Source organism: Chlorocebus sabaeus, chromosome 2, assembly GCF_047675955.1.
Source record: "Chlorocebus sabaeus isolate Y175 chromosome 2, mChlSab1.0.hap1, whole genome shotgun sequence".
NCBI lineage: Eukaryota > Metazoa > Chordata > Mammalia > Primates > Cercopithecidae > Chlorocebus > Chlorocebus sabaeus.
The window spans coordinates 47,601,499-47,615,321 of NC_132905.1; the positions used below are offsets into that span (position 1 = coordinate 47,601,499).

General features: G+C 45.7%; 1 pseudogene; it reads right to left on the reverse strand.

The window, feature by feature from the left end:
* Positions 1-373: 373 nt before the first annotated feature.
* On the reverse strand, positions 374-6,188 carry LOC140710341 (spermatogenesis-associated protein 31E1-like; annotated as a pseudogene).
* Between the last annotated feature and the right edge of the window lie 7,635 nt (positions 6,189-13,823).

Consider the following 13,823-nt stretch of genomic DNA (forward strand, 5'->3'; position numbering starts at 1 on the left):
CCAAAGGGTTTGCTGTCCTTACTTGTCCTGAAGGCTCTGAGTCATGATCCAGTTTGGAAACCAGACTCAATGTGGGGACAAGGAGAACAGGGGGTCCTCCATGTCCCTGTCAGCCTCCTCCTGGCCCAGTCATTCTGGGAGCCATACTCAGGAGGAGCTGACACAGAGCCCTTTCCTGTGCCCTAGCATGGCACAGACAGATGCTACCACCTCTGCAGGGAAAGCAGGTATATTGGGAACTTCTCCGTGGAAGTCAGGAACACATAGGGACTGTGATCACCTACTCAGGACAGGTTCGTTGTGTAGGTGTCCAGTGTTATTTGAGTAGAACCCCCTGACTCTGCCAGGAGAGGTGTGAGAAGCCTGAGCTGGTTCAGGAAGCAAGACACATCTGTGTAGACCTCAGTTCCTGTGGCTGTGGATGGGGCCACCGGAGGTGCTTGCCACTCGTGGCCTGTGGTGGTGGGGACCAGCTGGGGACACAGGCTCCCTGGGAGGTGGGGCCCATCTGCTGTCTCTGTCTCTGATGCCGTTGTTTTTGACAGGACAGTTGTGGCCCTTGGGGGTGGCTTTGGGGCTGCAGGCCAGGGCTCTCATCTCTCTGCTGTGTTCCTGGTGGTAGTGACTCCCGTGGCAGCAGGGAGGCACATTCTCCTGGGCAAGGAGGTCGCCTTTGTGGCGATTAACTTCTGAGGGACCACGTCCCTGCTGAAGCCCCAGTTTGTCCACCAGGATTTGACCCACAACTTTGATGATGGCCTGGACTTCATCAGCCATGCTGTCCATAAACAACCCTGGTGGGCCAGACCTCCAGCTCTGGACAGCATCTGCCCCAGGCTTGCCTTTCTGCAGGACGTCTTTCTGCCCTGCGCCTCTTTTCCTGGTGTGTAGACCCTGTGGACTGTGACTGATCTTTCTCTGGATGTTGCTTTCTGGTGGTGCCTGTCCCTCCTCTTGCTGAGGCTGGTTGTATTTCCTTCCTTGTTTGTCTCCTATTTCCCCAGTGTGAGCAGAGCGGCTTCTCCCATTGGCTTTGGAGGTCCTGGGTCCCTTGGACCTGTGTCCTTGCTGCCCTGGTCTGGGCCTTCTGTGTGCTTCGCCCTTGTCCACAGAGCCCAGCATCTTCTGACTCTTCTGTGGGGCCTTCACTTTTGGGCTCACAGGCTCCTGCTGCCCCAGTCTGTCCCCTCCCTTCCACAGGAGGGCACATGGCCACTGGCAAGCTTTCATGTTCCTACTGGACACACTCTGGGAGGTGGAGAGGTCCTGAGTGGGTGGCCTGTCTGTGACTGGGAGCATATCCATGTGGCAGCCTGAAGGCACAGGCCTGTGGGACCCTCCTGGAGGAGGATGCTGGAGATATGGCCTGGTAGCTGCTGCTCTGTCTACCTGCACTGAGAGTGTAATCTCACTGACCACCTGTGCTTTCAGACACAGCTGCCCTGGATCCTGAGCAACACAGATTATAGACACTGAGAGGTTACTAGTGGTCCCCAGAGACCCTGTGCTCCTCAGATCCACCTGAACACTTCCCAAACTTGCCCTCACACTGGCTCCCAAGGTGGCTTCCCAAGTACGGGGCTTCTCCTCCTCAGCCTCCAGTGCCTCCAGGGCATCTCTGGTCCTCGCCCACTGGGACCCGATGCTGAGCTCTTGCAGGGCTCTACTATGACAGGGGTCTCCTGGGGACATGCTCTCAATCTCAAGCTATGCCTCATTCCCAGCCGTTTCTGAATCCACACTCCCCTCAAGGTTGGGTTTCCTGGACCCCAGGACAGTCCCATTCCACCAGGTTCTGCCTACAAGGCTGCACATGGGGGACTAAGAGGACGCCCTGTCCTCCTTTCCAGTCGGAGAGGTCTCTGATTGCTCATGGGTGTCAGCTGACTGGGACCCTCTTGGAGCCCTCTGGCCTTTCTCCTGCTCAGGTGGTGGGGCAGGGACATGGCAACTCACAGTGGGGCTGACTTGCCTGTTGTTCTGTTGTCTCCTGGACCATTCTGGGGAGGTTTTCTCAATAAAATGGCATCCTTGGCAATAGATTCAACCCGAGATTCCAAGGAGGCCCAGAGAGAAAAGATGGAGTGTGGGAGCAGTGGGGGCTGAGCCTCACCTGACTGGATATTTATGGACCCCAGGGACTAGAGGTCTGGACCCCACCTGTGCCTCACACAGAACCTGAAAAGATGTGTTTCCAGCATCTGCTGGGTGCAGGGATGAAGGAAGGAAAGCTCCTGGGAGGTGTTCATGTGGGGTTTCCCACCCCTCCAGGATGCCAGCTTCCCCAGTTTCCTGTGGGTGTCAGACTTGGGAACAGCACGTTTGGCCATGAACCAGGAACAATACACAGACACAGGGATCCAGCCCTCCTTGATCTCCCCCACCTTCCTGTTCAGATGGACCTGCAGCTTGTTTTCCAAATGCTTCCTGTCTGGGTCCCTGGGTGTGGAACTTACTGATTGGTACTTCCAGGGCTCCCTGAAGTCACCTTCTGCCTCCTCCTTGTCTTTCTCTAGAACCTTCGCTGAAGTCCTTCCTGTGCCTTGATCCTGGCTTGGTTGTGGCTCTAGTTTGGACCCTAAGCACCTCTTCCCAGAGAACCTTCCAGAGCTCCTGAACCCTGCCTTCTGCATATCCTTCCTGCCCTTTCCTGCAAATTCAGAAGCCTGGGAGGGCAAAAGGGCCCCCTGTGTGTCTTCAGCCTGACTCTGGGTTTTCCCTGGGAATTCCCCCTCAGGCTGCAGCATGTCTCCAGAAATGAAATCTGCTAGGAGGGCCACAGGACTGCTCCTGGTGCATGGCACTACTTCCTTGCCACTGGTGCTCTGGGAGCTCAGGGCTGGTGGCAACCCTGGGAAGGATGGGGGCTGACTTAGGACTGTGGGAGGCTGGTCTCTCCTTGCAAAGGTGGTCCGTGGGCTGGCTCAGGACAGCCTGAGACTTTTTGAGGAGAAAGGGAAAACACTCTCTTCCATTTTGGTCACTTCTGCAAGGGCCATTCAAGATACTCCTTTCCAGTGGGGATAACAGATTGTGCCCTCTCCTGGGATGTATAGCAAGATGCTCCACAGACCCTAATCTGGGGTGGAGAAGAGCATGGTAGGCTTGGGATGGAGGTGAGAAGTTGGCCTGCATCTGGATCCCAACCAGAGTGGGGGGCTGGGACTGGGGCCAGGTTGAAGTGAAAGGTTGGGGCTAGGCCATGTGTGGGGCTGGGGTAGTGCCTGAGAAAGCTGTGAGGATGCCTCAACTTCAGGTTCACCTGGAAGAGAAATGGAGACTTTATCCAATGGTACAGAGTGTGCATTCTGTGAGGAAGGGTTTCTAGAAACCCAGGCCATGGCCACCAGGGACTCACTATTGAAAGAGGGGAGGTCTCAGAAGAGCTGGCTGCATTTCTGCTCTAATTGGTCCCCCATGGCCGTGATGTCAGAGACCTGCTAAGGACCGGGCAGCTGCTGTGGTTGGGTTGTCACGTTCCAGAAGGGATTTAGAGTCGTGATGTCCCACTCCTTCCCCAGTGATGTCATCTGCAGGTAGTCTGCCTGCCCCCTTTCTTTCTCCTGCCACATCTTCATCACTGCTCTCTTGGTGATGAGAGTTTCCAGCAGCTTCTGCATGTCGGGGTGGATGAATGTGCAGGCACCTACCTCCATCTGCCTGGGTGTGGGGTGTCCCCAGAAGGAAGCCTCTAGGGGGTGGTCAGGAAGATGCTGTTGCTGGGACTTGCCATGTGAGCAGGTGGAGAGGCCCCAGGTGGTGGCAGCCTCCCTCCAGCAGGAGAGGTCCCAGATGGGATCATTGGAGCACCCAAGGCCAGAGATCACCTGGTTGGAGAAGGCAGCCCCTGGTTGTGTAGAGGGCAAGTCTGGGAGACGGGGCATATTGTGGAGCCACACTGAAGTCCAGCCAGGCTGGATCCAGGTGGAGGTGGAGAGGAGGTCATGGGAACATGGGGCTGTGGTGAAGGAGGAAAAAGCATAGGTAGCTAGGGTGCAGGTCATTTTAGGGGAAGCAAGAGCTCTAGTGGCCTGGAGGCACTCAGGGTTGAGTGTGGTCCAAAAGGCTCTGAGAAGGTCGATGTGCCTGGTGATGGGGTGGAGGCCAGAGCAGTTGCAGGAGCCTTTGGAGACAAGCTGGGGGGAGATGGATCTTGCATTCATTTCCCATGTGGCTGCTGGGCCTTAGCAGGCGCTGATTTGTATATGTCACCCGGGGGACTCCACCTAAGGGCACGTGGGAGTCGCCTTCCCCAACAAACTTTCCCATATGGCTGCTGGAGATACAAGACACAAGCTGCAGCCAGGGGCAGGTGGGACTGGGAGGTTGGGAAGGTTGGGCACCTGGTACCCACAGCTCCTCCACCTCCTCCACTGCTGGCTTCACAAAGCTCTGTCTATGCCTGCCCCAGAGTTTCAATCCACTCCTACCCCCTTTCCATGACCTCCCCCTCCCAGGTCACCACCAGGCCCTAGGGTTGTATCAGAGGCCCTGGTAGAAAGGAGGACATGGAAAGAAGGGGGAATCTCCTCATCTTTCCAGAAGGTTGATCAGGTCTTGAGTCTTCTCCAGCTCCCTTAGGAGGATTCTGCAAGCTAGAAGTCAGGAGACGGGGTTACAGTGGGGAGGGTGGTGCCAGCAAACCTCACAGGAGGCTGAGTGGATGTCTCTTTAGGGGACATCATGGGGAACTAGACCCTGAAGCCCACGCATTTTTTTCCAAGACCACATGACCCCAATGGTGACAGCAAGGTGTACACTGTGCAGAACTTTGTCATTTGCAAAACGTGCTTCCACATACATCCTGTCATGGGTGTCACAGCCATCTTGTGGAGAGAGCGGACAGGGGTGATCTCTAAGAAGAGTCAGCCATGGCCGAGGAGAACCGCTGTCTACATGGACCTGGAGCCTCCCTGACCTCCCCCCATATCTTGGCAGGCCTTGCTCCCTTCCCCACAGCGCCCCCTTATGGTCAATACCGATTCCCGGGCCCATGGCTTCATTCCCACAGGGAATCTGAGGAGGCCCCGGGTTCTGATTTCCCTCCCAGGAGTTTCCCTCTGAGACCTCTGCAAATGACTTCCTCAGGGACATGGGATGCTCAGTCACCTCTGGGGAGTCCTGGGGAGCAGTAGAGCCTCACCTTTCAGAGCTAGGATCTTCTTCCTGCTCCTGGGCCTCCCCTATCTCTTCCTTTGATGGTGAGAGGCAAGCAAGGGTGAGGGTTTGGGAACAGTTCTCAGTCTCCTCTCCCCAGGCCAGCTGCACACAGGCAGTGCTCATGAATGACACAGCTTTCTGCCTCTAGCTCAGGGAGCTCTGTGTGCATTTCTTTTACTCATATTTACCATTGATGAAATGTTTTCTGATTTCCTTCTTAGGGAAATGCAAGTGGGGGTTTTCTGTGTGACTCCACCCTGGATGTCTCCAGTCCCTGCTCTTCTGCTGAAGGCAGACACAATCTCAGGCCTACAGGTGCCTCTGAGCTGCCAGTAGGATTCTGCTTCGAAGGAGGCCAGAGACGAATCCAGGCTCTGGCGGAAGGCTCTCAGGGTCACAACACAGCTCCCAGATTACCCCATGCAGAGGAGGCTGGGGCCCCAGGCACCTGCCTCAGAAGGAAGCTGATGAACCAGGGCTGGGGCGGGTCCTCCCACAGAAATCTCACCCCTCTCCTGATCTGGTCCTTGCAGCTGAGTCCAATGTTGATTTTTGCTGATGCCTCCTGCGCATGTCACAGATGGTCTGGGAGCTGGGGATGGAATCGTCCACCCACTCCCACCCCTGCCTGCCCTGCCCTTCCCTAGAGGGATGATGAGATTTCCCATCGCAGAAGGGTCTCTCGTTTCTTAGGAAAAGTTGGAATGAGGGGAGGAGAAGAAGAGAGAGTCTTTCTCTGTGGAGCTGGGTTGGGGGCTCCTTACCTTCCTGCTGCTCCTCTTCCTCCCATGTGAGGTTGAGGGTGGGTCACAGGGGAGGTAGGAGGGTAACAGGGATAGGAACCCCCAGCTCCACACTCAGGTGAGGATGAAATCCACAATCCAGGGTTTGGAGCTGGGGCCCAGCCATGTGGCACTAGGGCTCTTCAGAGGAAAGAGCATTTTTTCCATCTGAAGTGCAATGTCGCCTTCAAGCAACTGAGACCTGGGCATCACTTTTGGGACTAGGGACTGGGACCCGGGCCTGCATCACAGAGCTGGGGACCTCCTCCTCACCAAGGGCTCCTGATGGCAGGGCAAGAGCAGTGGGAGGAGGAGGCTGAAACACAGCCCCGCCCTCAAGTCCCAGTTCCAGTCCCTTCCAGTCCCTCCCTCCTGGGTCCCCCAGATATTTTCTTCCCACTCCAGTTGCTCACCCTGTCAGAGACCGTCCTGGGTGCATTTTCTATTCTGTTTCCTGGAACACAGATGTTACCTGGTTTTGTGGAGATGTCTGTGCCAGTTTCCCAGTTTCCCACTTCTTTAAGATCCAGACTTCTTCCTGGAGTTTCTGTTATTTCTCCCATTTCTTACTCCCAGGATCTCATTTGTTTGCAGTTCTAGCTTTCCCCCTTAATATGTTCTTACCCTGCATCAACTCAGACATAGAACTTACATTTTTTGTATTTATTGATCATTGTGAATTTTGATTACAATTTTCATAATTTTTAAATGTTTAATATTTATTTTTGTGGGCACACAGTAGATGTATATGTTAATGTGGTACATGAGATACTTTCATACTTGCACGCAGTGTGTAATCATCACGTATGGTAAATGGGGTGTCCATCACCTCCAGCCTTTTTCCTTTGTGTTACAAACCATCCAATTAGCCTCTTCATTTTTTAAATATACAGTTAAATTATTATTGACTATAGGCATTCTATTGCCGTCAAATACTATAAATACTCGGTTTTATTCATTCTTTCTAATTACCTTTTTTATCCCTTAACCATCCCCACCTCTCTGCCACTGTGCCTTCCCAGCCTCTAGTAACCATCCTTCTACTCTGTATCTCCATGAGTTTGACTGTTTAATTTTTAGCTCTCACAAATAAGAGAGACCATGTGATGTTTGCTTGTCTTTCTTTGCCTAATTTCACTTAACGACCTCCAGTTCCATCCATGCTATTGCAAATGATAGGCTCTCATTGCTTTTCTGTGGCTGAAGAGAGCTCCACTGTGTATATGTACCCTTTTCTTTATCCTTTTATCTGTTGATGGACACTAACTAGGTTGATTCCAAATATTGGCTATTGTGAACAGTGCTAGAAGGAACATGAGAGTGCAGGTATCCCTTCAATGTACTGATTTCCTTTCTTCTGGGTATGTACTCAGCAGTGGGATTGCTGGATCATATGGTAGCTCTAGTTTTAGTTTTTGAGGAACCTCGAAACTGTTCTCCATAGAAGTTGTACTAACTTGCATTTCCACCAACAGTGTATGAGGGTTCCCTTCCCATTCTTGCCAGCATTTATTATTGTCTGTCTTTTGGAGAAAAGCCATTTTAACTGGGGTGAGATGAGATCTCATTGTAGTTTGATTGCCTTTCTCTGATATCAGTGATTTGAGCACGTTTTCATATGCCTGTTTGCCATTCATATGTCTTCTTTTGAGAAATGTCTGTTCAGATATTTTGAGTATTTTTTACTTTTTTATTATTTTATTTTAACTTCTGGGGCACATGTACATGATGCGCAGGTTTGTTACATAGGTAAATGTGTGCCATGGTGGTTTGCTGTACCTATCAACTCATCATGTAGATATTAAGCCCGGTATGCGTTAGCTGTTTTTCCTGATGCTCTCTCCTGCTTCTGACAGGCCCCAGAGAGTGTTGTTCCCCTACCTGTGTGCATGTGTTCCCTTTGGTCAGCTCCCACTTATAGGTGAGAATGTGTGGTGTTTGGTTTTCTGTTCCTATATTAATTTGCTGAGGATAATTGCTTCCAGTTTCATCCATGTCCCTGCAAAGGACATAATCTTATTCTTTTTTAATGGCTGCATTGTATTCCCTGATGTATATTCCCTTTAACCAGTCTATCATCGATGGGCATTTAGGTTGATTTCATGTCCTTGCTACTGAGAATAGTGTTACAATGAATATATACGTGCATTCATTTTTGTAATAATTTATATTCCTTTGTGTATATACCCAGTAATGGGATTGCCGGGTCAAATGGTATTTCCTGTTCTAAATCTTTGAGGAATCACCACAATGTCTTCCACAATGATTGAACTAATTTACATTCCTGTGAACAGTCTAAAAGTGTTTGTGTGTCTCTGCAACTTCACCAGCATCAGTTGTTTCTTGACTTTTTAATAATTGCCATTCTGACTGGCATGTGATGGTATCTCATTGTGGTTTTGAGATCCATTTCTCTAATGATCAGTGCTGTTGAGCTTTTTTACATAATTTTCTTGGCCGCATCTATGTCTTCTTTTGAGAAGTGTTTGTTCATGTCCTTTGCCCACTTTTTAATGGGGTTGCTTGTTTTCTTCTTGTAAGCTTCCTAAATTCCCTTTAGATTCTGGATATTGGATCTTTGTCAGATGGATAGATTGCAAAAATTTTCTCACATTCTGTTGGTTGTCTGTTCACTCTGATGATAGTTTCTTTTGCTGTACAGAAGCTCTTTAGTTTAATTAGATACCATTTGTCAATTTTTGCTTTTGTTACAATTGCTTTTGGTGATTTCAACATAAAATATATGCCCATGCCTATGACCTGAATGGCATTGCCTAGATTTTTTTCTAGGGTTTTCATAGTTTTGGCTTTTACATGTAAGACTTTAATTTATCTTGAGTTAGCTTTTGTACTGGTTGTAAGGAAAAGATCAGTTTCAATTTTCTACATATAGCTAGCCAGTTTTCACAACACCATTTATTAAATAGGAAATCCTTTCCCCATTGCTTGTTTTTGTCAGGTTTGTCATCTTGCCTAGAGATTACACATTGAATTACCATTTGGAGGTCATCCCTCCCAACCTGGAGTGGATCAAAGGAAACAGGGGCCAAAAGGAGAAAGTTTGAGCCTTGCCAGGTGAATATTGGTGCTGAACAAAGTGACTGTGTCTGTTTTGTTACATATATTTTGCTTCAGCTGGGAAGGAAAATATTGACTTGATTCCCAGTGAAGCCTGTTGGGCAGCATCTTGCAAAATTGAGAAGCTTTTGCCTATGGGTCCATCAAACAGAAAATGATAATTTTATTTTATAATGGAACTTGACTCCCATAGATATGATATAGTAAGCGGGGTCATCAAAGCTACTTTGTCTTTCTGAAAGCTGCCTAGAAAGAGAACCCAGAAACCTGGTATGCTGGCAAAAGGAAAAACGGTAAGAATTTCTTCTCAACCAAGTTTCTTGTCTTTCTCTCTCTGTGTGTCTCTCTCTCCCTCTCCCTCTGTGTGTTTGTGTGTGTGTGTGTGAGTGCAAATGGTAAACATGACTGTCTCCTCTGCAAAGGTTTGATTAATAGAAAAAAGGGTTTGTGAGACTCAACTTTGGCTGTAGTAAATCTGGAGCACTTTGTGTTAAGAATTTGTGTTTCTGCTTTTTTCTTTAATGGAGAGGGAGGTATCACAGGAGAGAAGGTGGGCTTAGGACCCCTATAAGCCTGCTTTTCAAGTTAGCCTGGCAGCTGGTCACTTACAAATTTTGCTGGGGATCCCTGCACCAGTGCCATATGAAGTTTCTCTCTTTTTGTTTTATATCCTTGAGAGCTTAACCTTGTGACCACGTGGGGATACTTTCTCTTAGTCTCTACCTCCCAGTGGACATGAATTTGGGGATTCATGTCATAGCCCTAAAAATTATCTTGAGTCATTAAAAGCCTTTGCAAGGTTGAAATTGGCACCTCTAAGCTCCTTCTGGGAAGAGCAACAGAACCTGCTGAATACTGTAGCTCAATAACAAAGAATTTGTCTTTTGACAGTGGCTGCCCCAGGTTCTATTCTTGGCTTTGGGAATGATTTCGTTCTGGTTTGTTATTTGTATAACTTTGCCATTTTTTGAGGGTTCCCCACCCCATGGATAGCTTCTGATTTCCTGTCTTCAATTTTCCTTTCTCTGAACTACCCTGGGAAAATTCTAAATCTTGTTTTAAAATAACTGCTTATCATCTCTTTGAGACACTTCATGAGTTCATGGTTAAGTTATAAGCTTAGTTAAAACTTATTAATTTCATGCGAGAAGTTGCCTGATAGAGAATTCAAAAGCCAGAAATGTTGGCTATCCTCACTAGAGCCTAGTAATGAGAGATTTTAAAAGTTTTTTTTTTTTTAAACAAAAGAGCTCTATGGTTAAGAGTGGCTTAATTAAAAATAGATATCCAGGGTTGGATGGAGTAACCCTGGATAAAACTTCAGGAGGCCAAAGTAGGAGGTTTGCTTGAGCAGGAGTTTGAGACAAGCCTGGAAAAAATAGACCACATCTCAAAAATAAATAAATAAATAAATAAATAAATAAATAAATAAATAAAGTATCCAAACTATATCTATTTAAAAGGCCTTTATCTTTTCTCCTTCTTGATGCATGTCTTTGTGGACAAAGTTTTTTTCTTCTGAATTGGTCTTCTCTACTTTTTCTTCTTGCCACTCTTGAAACCCACATGGGAGAACCTAGATAAATTTTAACAGCCTGGGACTCACAGGGAAAAACAGAGGAGGCATCACAGATCCCATTCTGGGAAAAACCTCCGTTTTCCTCATGAAACCCCAGGAACTGCAAGTTAATAAATCTCCCTTGAATTCTAAGTCTCGGTTCAATTTTCAATTTTACATTGTGTTACCTGAGTTGTTTTTTTTTTTTCTTTTGGGTGTATTAGAAATTGCTTCACATTATGGGAGAGCTTTTAGCCATGGTTTGTGATAATCAGATAGGAAATCCACTACAAGGGTCTGCTAATGGCAATTAGGAAGAATGCTTGGCTCCTTGCATGCTTGGATCAGAGAAGCACGCTCTTGACCACCTAGAAGGTATGGAAACATCCCTACCCCCTACTGCGAGATGAGAATTCCAAGGGGGATGGGCTAATTACAAAATGGGCTAATTGGCTTTGGATTGTCTTGCAATAAAATGCAAGGTAGAAGCACTGCAGTAGCTTCTTCTGTAGTATTTCCCTCTTTTGGGGGGAATCCAGGATCCCCTATAAAATGGCACCCTTAATTTGGGGGATCTGTTTTTGCCCTCCAGCTGTGCCTGATTATTAGACTCTAGAAATTGCATACTTTTCCAGCCCTGTTTCTCAAAGGGCTCCAACCCAAATCTAGTAATCCCGTTAAGAAACTTAAGAACTGGCAAATAAAAAATCTTACAATTACTGGATCTTCTGTCTTTCTATGTATTTATACATGTTGTGTATGTGAAGTTTACATAAAAGAGCTCTAATTAATTGGTTTAAAGAAAAGTAAGTACTTAAATATTTTGTCAGTAAAATTAAAACTAATGCCCTTTAGATCACCTAACTTTAATAATCTTTTGGTAATAAAGACAGATTAAAAAGTTATTAATAAAATAGGCTGGGTGCAGTGGCTCATGCTTGTAATCCTTGCACTTTGGGAGGCCAAGGTGGGCAGATCACGAGGTCAGGAGATCGAGACCATCCTGGCTAACATGGTGAAACCCCGTCTCTACTAAAAATACCAACAAATTAGCCAGGTGTAGTGGTGGGCACCTGTAGTCCCAGCTACTGGGGAGGCTGAGGCAGGAGAATGATGTGAACCCAGGAGGCAGAGCTTGCAGTGAGCCGAGATCATGCCACTGCACTCCAGCCTGGGTGACAGAGTGAGACTCCATCTCAAAAAAAAAAAAAAATATTGATAAAATAAGCATGTCTTCAAAATTTAGATATTTGGTCTAAATTGAGTCTGATGTTAGGTTTGCTAAATGCTTTAAATCATAAACTGCTTCTTTAATTTTTGAAAATTGTTCAATTTACCTAGCTTGGAGTCATTACATTCTAGATAAGGACTGGTGGCATGTAAAATTAGCCCCCTAGCTATGCAACAAAGGTTATAAAGAAAAGATTTTGTCTAAGAAGGGATCTTGTATGGTAAATTTTTGTCCTAAAGTGAAATGACTGGTTGTTGAAATGACATCCAAACATGTAACAGATGGTCTAAGTCATGAAAGGATTCATGAAAGGGAATTTATGCAAGAAATGTTGTACAATTTAAAGGTTATTAGGCTGCCTAAATGCTTCATAAATGCCACTATGACTCTTAACTGTGCACTTACCTGCTTTACTGCTAGGTAAGTGCTGGGCACATGTGGAGTTAGACACATCTCTTAGCTATGTTGGAAAAAGTCAGACTTGATCTACACTTCTGTCCTTTGCCTGTTCTAAGCTCCACACCTGGTACATAATTAAAATGGCCTACTAACCAGGTTTTTCACCAAAAATAGAAGTTGCGCAGAGTTAACAGTGTAACATATTTTTGAGGCTACTGAAGAAACAGTTCCACATATAAGGCATGTAAGAAAAGTAGAATGTACTTTTGGTAAAAGATTAGAAGAAGTCCTGGGAATATGGATTTCTTGCCCAAGTTTAGAGGGTTAAAGTATTATTTTAAGTGAGATAGGAAGTGTCTAAAAGCTTAAGCAAGTTGTGAAAGGTTTATACAAAATTAATTGTAAAAGAGATTCTGTGTGTAAACATATTGGCTAAAGTTATACGGGTAGTAGTCACTGTTCCCATAAGTTGAACATTCGAATAAAAGCATAACAGAGTTTTCTTAAAACATGGTTCTGCTCTGTAACAACAACAACTAAAGTGTAAAGGGTTATAAAAGGTTTATGAAAACATTAACTTATGGTTAAACTAATTAACACTGAATAGATTTATAAAGTGTTAATAAAATTAGCTTTAGCTTTAAAGATGCAATAATGCAAACATGAAATTTTGTTTTCTCTTTTGAAAAAGATTCTTATGTAATATTTAGAGGCAATGAAAAAAATTTGTTTGCCTTTTAAGGGAGGAGAGAGAGAAGAGACCAATTCAACTGGCCTCATGCTGTCTTCACTGGGTCTTTTAGTTTGAGAAACTGAGTCTCCTTTCTATCAAACTAAAGGATTTTTTCCTTTTTAAAACTTTGTGAGTTATCATTTTGGCTAAATAAATGACTTATGGTGGCCTAGCATTCTATTTTGTGATATCCAGTGTATTAAAACTTTGATATTTGACAAACCTGCCAAGATCAAATTTGAAGTTAAAAAAATAGGTCCCCTACAGTCCAAAAAGACATAGTCTACTTATTTAATGTATTAAAATCATGCAGAAAATATGGCCAAATATAGAATGATGTTTAACTTTCTTTGGATTATATTCATATAAATACATTATTAGCATGTGTTCCAAAATTGAATAAGATTCCTATAATTTTGATATGCCTTAGCATATGTTATCAGTGATAATTACAATTGCTATGTTAAATTGTTGTGTCCCACAGAGGTTAAAAATTTTCTTGTCAGTTGTGTTTGACTTTGGCTGCCCTAAAATGTCTTCTCATCACCAGACAATTGTTGTCTTGTTTTGATCCTCTTTAGAAGATGGTTTTGTAATCAGCTATAAAATATTGATGGGTGCTTTTGAATGCAACTGTCTGATAGTTTTGGAGATAGGAACACTAGAATAAAGGGAAAAAACGTTCAGGACTTTAGAGCTGAGATGTTCATGAATATTAAGCAGAACAAGTGTTTACTGAATGGAATGAGCTAATAGAAAACCGAAATGATTTTTTCTTTGTTTTTGTTTTTGTTTTAATTTAAAACATGACTGATCCTTTTCATTTTTCAGAAGTCAAAAAAAGGTTTTTTTTTTTGAGCTACTTACAGCTTTTAACAACTG